Source organism: Lactuca virosa, chromosome 9 (assembly GCF_052849685.1).
Source record: "Lactuca virosa cultivar CGN04683 chromosome 9, Lactuca_virosa_CGN04683_v6, whole genome shotgun sequence".
Taxonomy (NCBI): domain Eukaryota; kingdom Viridiplantae; phylum Streptophyta; class Magnoliopsida; order Asterales; family Asteraceae; genus Lactuca; species Lactuca virosa.
The window spans coordinates 96,293,896-96,301,108 of NC_136434.1; positions in this window are offsets into that span (position 1 = coordinate 96,293,896).

A 7,213-nucleotide genomic window follows, 5' to 3' on the forward strand; every position below is an offset into this window, starting at 1 on the left:
AAGATGACGCTTACACACACCGACACAAGATCCCAAAGAAAATATAAATACTGATAATAAGACATGGAAAGAAATACAAGAGATAACATACCCGCGACAACATTTGATGAAACTATGGCCTCCCCTGACTGACACTGTAATTCTCGGCTCCATGCTACCAGGTCTCTTGCCCTACCCTCACGACCGTCGGTGATCCTCAAAGTAACTGGAGCAGGTGCACTCACTGCTCCACCGCTCAACATCGGATAGTCGGCCTTCTTGTGGCCCACCTGGTTACAGTGAAAACACATCGAAACCGACCCACGGGGGAAATCCCTACTAAAAATGACTAATCCGACCACAACTAATAATCCTTGGCTGGTCTCTTAACATCCTCCCTCATGGGTCCTCCCACACTTGGCACAACGACCCTGACCCTGATGGCCTCCCAAACATGAATCCTGAGTCTTAGGCCTCTTCACCTGGCCCATCGTAATCTGAGTCTGCTCTGACTTCCTCTTCCCGAGGTGCTCCAAATCGATCTCATGCTCCTAGGCTCTAGCAATTATATCATTCAAGGTCTCGCACCCTGACAAAATCACAAACTCCATGATGTTATCCCTCAACATGTCATGATACCTTACCCTCTTCATGTCCTCGTCCGTTGCATACTATAGAACCAACAAATCTCTCTCCCGGAACTTGGTAGTGATCTCTGCCACAATCTCAGTTGTCTGGCGAAGGTCCTGAAACTCCCTCGCCAACTATTGCACCTCAAGAGCCAATGCAAACTCAACCCTAAACCAGATCACAAATTTATCCGAAGTCATCGTCTCCAGGGCTTCGCCTCCCAAAGCGAAGTCTACCTCCTCCCACCAATCTCGGGCTTTGTCTTTCAGAAGACAGAAGGTAAATCTGACCTTCGACCCCTCGGGACATAAAGTCGTCCGGAAAGCGTTAGCCATATCCGCTAACCATCTCATACTCGTAATGGGGTCCTTCTCCTCAAAGAACTCGATAGCTCCACAAGAACGAAACTCGCGAAAAAGAAAGAGTGTGAGCTCCTACAATAGCCATAATCTCAGTACAAGACACACCCAAAGGCTCAACCAAAATCTCTAAATTCCCCTCCTTGACCGTACCAAAGACCACAAGAGTCTGCTCCAAAATACCACATGTGATCTCCGACGAGATAAACTCCCGCATCCGTTCATTGATTGGCTCTGCACCTGCACCTGAGCCTGGAACCAGAACCTGAACCTCCTCCTTACGTAATCAACCATTCTGAAATACAATCATACAACTGATCAGTACATACCCAAGAATCCCCATCCAACAGGTTTCCCAGACTCTCCGAGACTCTCCTTGTTTCGAGTATGCATCCTATGATTTTAGTAGTACATGCCCAATACTACCTTCCACACATATCTGTACTTTCCTCAAGAATCATCCTGAATCCTCCAGGTAACCTTCTAAAATGGGTACTCTAAGTACTCGTTAAACAACGCAACTAAACCCACTAAAGCACTTCCTAGGCTTTCTTAGGTTTCCGACCTCACCCTGCCATCACCTGCTGAAGAACTCCCCATAATGTCAGCTAACCACCTCATGAATTTCATCACATGCAACAAATTTTAGATAATCCTTCGAGTAAAAGACTCATCCTTACAACTGTTGGATGCAGACAAGAGCTGTGCAATAGGGTCAAATCCATCACTACGAGATTATTCAACCTTTTCCACATGTGAGTTAACATATTCAGTTAATAGTTAACTCACATCACTTAAGAGTTCCACAAAGCACAAAGCAAGCAGCATTCATGCAGTAACACTCCAAGCCATAGATCAAACAAGGGACATTCACCGCTCACTTACTACAATTCATGCTAGGAACTTCCATTCCTCATGCATGCAAATTATACACAATACAGGATCACATAGATTGTCGAATAAAAGACTCTACCCTAGGACCACAACCAAACAAGGAACAAAAAATAAGGTAAAATCATTCATTATAGGGCTATACGATCCTAACTGTATACAATTTTTAAAGCATACACTTAGCAAATACTGATACCATTAAATATTCCCAATCTAGCATCCAATGCTTCCTAGGCTACAAGGCATCACATATCAGACCAATCTATCCTGCAATTTCTGAAAGTATCTCTAGCCTTATCCTAACATGCAAACATTCATATACCATATCAATATGTATGGATATTCTGGGAATCACTTACTTGAGCTCGGCCGATTACACGCATCACACCCCTTTTGTCTTTATAAAATCCTTTTAGAAATTTATTCCATTTACAAAATCTTTTTAGAAACTCGTTTTCTTTCAAAAGATTATCAATTCCTCATTTTGAGTTCAAGCATATTTTATCTTCGGTTTTAATCTTTTAGTTTATTTTCCTTTCTCTATTCATGTTTCATATCGATACTTTATAAGAAAGAATTCTTGTGGTTTTCTAGGGATGTTCTTGGTTTTAGTGGTGTGATTATCACATAATGGTGAGCTTCTATATCTCTGATTTTCTATTAATTGTTTCTATCATGACTATGCATTCTTTGTATTCTTGATTTTCTATATATCTATGTATATGGTAAAGTTTTAACATGAAAAAAATTGTGCATTTATTATATTCTCCAAAGTATTACTAGAGAGCTATTAAGGGTCGTTCATCCATCCAACTTTTTGATGGGTTGGTCGGTTCAAGCCCCTCAAGAACAAGGATCTATGTCAATGCAACTTTTCTCGCTTTGATCTTATTTTCTTTATAAAATATCATCATTCTTCGTTGATACATTTAAGTCTATGTCTTTTTTGAAAGCTTATTTTTTCAGGTTGAAAATCTGTTTTTGAACCATCTTAAGTGGTTTCTTCCTCTAGATAACAAATTTTCTTAGTACCACTTTGTTAAGTAGTACACGACAAAATAAGAAGAATTATGCTTAGTGTGTAGGCTAATGATAATTGGACAAAAAAAATGCATTTTCTTTTGTTTTGACCATTTCTTTCTATCTCTTATTGTTCCAAGAGATATGATTTCCCTCCTGCTCTTTATTATTGAAAATAGTCCAAGATAATTTGTTACATATTAAACTTTCAAAACATTATTTGAAAACATTTTCATTTTTTGGATTTTTATTTTATAATTAATTTTTAATCATCTTCTTAGGACTCAATGTGGAGAAACGATTTATATCATCTCAACTTAGGCATGATGTTTGTCCAAAGTTCGGACATGAAATTTTCTAACATATCAGCCAAAAAAATTATAGCCATTGAAACACAGTCAAATAACATTTTCTGAAAAAAAAAAAAAATCATTCATTGAAACAGTGATAATTGTTGCCGCCGCTTTGCGCGGGTGCACATCTAGTGTGTGTATATATATATATATATATATATATATATATATATATATATTAAAATGGTTGAGCATTTCGCCATGGTTTTATTCAATCATAAACTATTTTTTTTAAATAGTGCATGAAAAGGTTGTGACTTTCACGGGAAATAGGCAATAGAGAAGATTAGGATAATCATTGTTTTTGAAATTTATGTAGGTCTTGCCACCACCTGATAAATGACATTGAAAAGTAAACCAAGATAAATAAATCTTAAGTAAAGCAAAAGAGAAGAATTAACTGTTGGATTAGGTGTCTAAGGCTCTAAGTCCATAACTATAATTGGTATGTATTTGAATTGATAGCAGCACAGTCCTTTTGGGTTGCCCTCAAACCTAACAACTGGACAAGAAAATTATGAAAGGAGAGATATTGATTTATTATAAGATTAATAAATTAATATAAATGATTTATTAATATGTTAAAAGATTAATATATTAATTAGAAATCATAAGGTTTAATTAATAGTTAGCCAGAAATTAATTAGAAATAATTTTGGGGTTAATTGTATTAATTATAAAGTGCATGGACTAGTTTGCAATTATCAAATAGTTGAGTGGAAGGCTCAAGAACCTCCTTGGAATGAGGTGGACGAAATCTATAGGGGAAACCCTAAGGATTTCGTCCAAGGGGCTTGGATAAGGCCTTTGGATTAGCTTAGGCCCCAAGCAAAGGAGTATTAGGGTTTTTCCCTAAACCCTAGATCCCTCGGCTATATAAGGAGCCTCCCAGCTCCTAAATTCGGCCACTCCTTCCCTTGTGAAACCCTAGGGCCGAATTTTTGCATACCCTACTCTCTCTCCTTCAAGTTTCCTTCTTGCTAGCTTTTGGGTGTGACTCCATTAGAGGCATTACGTTTGTGGTGCTAGGCTTCCAAGAAGATCAAGTTCAAGAGGATCATCAATTGTTTACTATAACAATTGAAAGGTATGTAACTCTTAAACCCTAATTAGTTATTTTCGAAAATAGCCCCTCTTCTGTAGGGTTCTTGCTTTGCAATTCAAAGTTATATGTTCAATAGTTAAAACATAGATCCAAAGTAGGTTGCATGCGAACTTAGGAATTGTTTTCTAGTTTATTTGCTTCACCTAAAACCCATCAGTGGTATCAGAGCTATTGTTTGTTTTAAATTGAATTGCTATAATAGTTGAATTTCAAATTAGGGTTTATAGCCATTAAACCCTAAAGGCCAAGATTTTTGATTTTTAGGGTTTTGGTTCATAGGGTTTTCGAAAAACCCTAGCCTCCATGAACCCTAATCGAAATTAGGGTTAGGGTTTTGGAAACCTGTTAGGCGTGTCAAACCCAACAAATAAAGGGTACAAATAACTCCTTAAACACTACTACTATGCACTAAAAACGTAGTACAAGGTAAGTAGGGTCGATCCACAGAGACACGGGACAAGTGTTTATACCTTTTTGCGTAAGGTACAAAAATGGTCAAATAATGGGGGGAATTTATAAGCAATGATTTAAACTATAGAATAAAGCAATAAGTAAATGATTGATTAAGTGAAATAAGTTCAAGATTTGTAAGTACTCCAACTCTATGCAAGACAAATTAGCAATGTGATTCCATGGATGACAATATATTTGTTTAATTCTATCTAAGTTGGTACTTGAAAGTGTTAACAAGCTCTAACACTTCCCATTCACCACAATTATTAACCAAAACAAGCTCTTTGATTAATCCTAACCTTACCAATCTAATCTAAACAAACTCTTAGAATTAGGTTGAAAGATTGCATTAAACTTTATGTGAATGTTCCCAACAACACTCAATACTCCTCATAAGCTCGGGAGCATAAGAATGTGTGAATAAGATTTACACTAAATTCATTCAATAGAAATCAGTTTAGTGCTTGTTACCTAGTCCAATTTACAAAACAATTACGAATTTTGCAATTAGATAACTTGAATGATCTAACCCTAATTCAAATGGTCAATAAGAATCACAATTAGAATCAAACATTCGATTGAAACAAAATCAAATTCACTAGATAGAAAATTGAAAGAAAACATCAAGTCATATGATTGAAATCACAACTAGAAGTCAAGACATAAAGTTGGAGAATCTAGGGTTCTAGCCACTCATGACTAGAACAAGATCACAAATCTAGAAAATGAAATTAAAGTTCTTACAAAATGAAATCAAATGTTCCCAAGTGTTAATCAACTTCAAAATCCTCAAGAAAATCGCCTTCTCTACTCCAAAAGTCAACCCCCCAAGTAAAAAGCCGGTTCCCCCCTTTAAAAATGGTGAAAAACTGCTTTAAAACCTGCATTTACGTTTACACAGCCCGCGTAAATTAACACTGTCAGTTACACGGCCTGCGTAAACGCAAAAATATACTGTGCAACGTTTATACGGCCCGCGTAGACGCAAGGCTTGCATTTACACGGCCGTGTAAATCTCTATAAAGCCAAAATCTTCATTTCTTTGATATCTTGCTCCTCGGTGCTCCGCAAGTCCTGAAATTTTGTCCGCAACTTTTATTTACCTCCTCCAACAATATCCTACCTCCAAAAGTCCCTAAAATATCACAAAAGTATGTGAATGAAATTGCCTCATGAAAAATCCCGAAAAACATGCAAAATGCATGAGTTTAAGCCTATATGCAATGTACTTTTATGAAATAAAGCTACAAAATGGGTACATGAAATGCACCTAACAAATCTCCCCAAGCTTAAACCTTTCTTGTCCTCAAGAAAGAACAATAAAATTTAAACCGGAGAAAATAAAATAAAAGAGAAGAAAAGAAAATCAAAGTTAAACTTTTTTTTTTTGAAACTTGATGCAAGAAATCAAAACAAACATGAAAAAATATATCCAACCCAATTAACCCTGTTTTGTACCATAGTTGAGAATGTACCTGTCATGCCTTGAGTCAACTTGGCTTTAGTCTCAAAATATTATATGATAATAGAAATAAGACTTTGGCCACTCCCTAATACAACTCAACAGAATCAAAGATCATAACACTAATTCCCTTTCAATATCATCAAGTCAATTCTTGGAACAAATTATGGTCTTACTCTCGTGAAATTATATGTGACAAAACATGCTCAACCATCTTTGTTTCATAAAATATAACAATGCTCGACCCCAACTATTTGTTGATCAACAACAATCTTTTTCTGAAAAATCTTTTCTAAAAATTCCCTAATATTTACCCAAATTGGTTACAAGATTCAAACCACTTGCTCCAGTCAAAGTAATTAACATTCAGTCCCAATGTCATAAGTTCAAATCCAAGTCCAAGGGAATCTTTTGGCAGCCAAATATTTTTCCTAAACATAATATTCAATTAAACTATAAACACAACTATATACAAACTTCCTAATTACATTTTTTTTACAAATAAAGCTCATGGCTTTCTTTAAAATCCGTGTAACGGGCTTCCAACCAACACATCCAGATCAAATGACCTTAGTGTGCTAGATTTAAAAGGATCCCTCAGGTTTACTTGCCCGAACCTCAAAGGCCACAGATTAGCTTTATTTGCTATTATTAAGTTCATGACTTTCTATGGAACCCATATAACGAATTTTCAACTCAATCAATCCCAAACAATTTAGCTTTAGGCTACTAGATGTAAAACACCCCTCAGAGTTTACTTGTTCGAATCCCAAAGGTCACAGATTAACTTAATAATAGTTTTTTTATTTTATTTTATTTTTTTTATTTTTAAGTAACACAAATACAAATAACTAAGTTAACACATAACACTCTTATTAATTTATTTATTTATTTGGCCAATTTCTTTATATTTTCGTCCTTGACTTTTCTATTGTGGGACATCTCACGGTCTATTACCGTG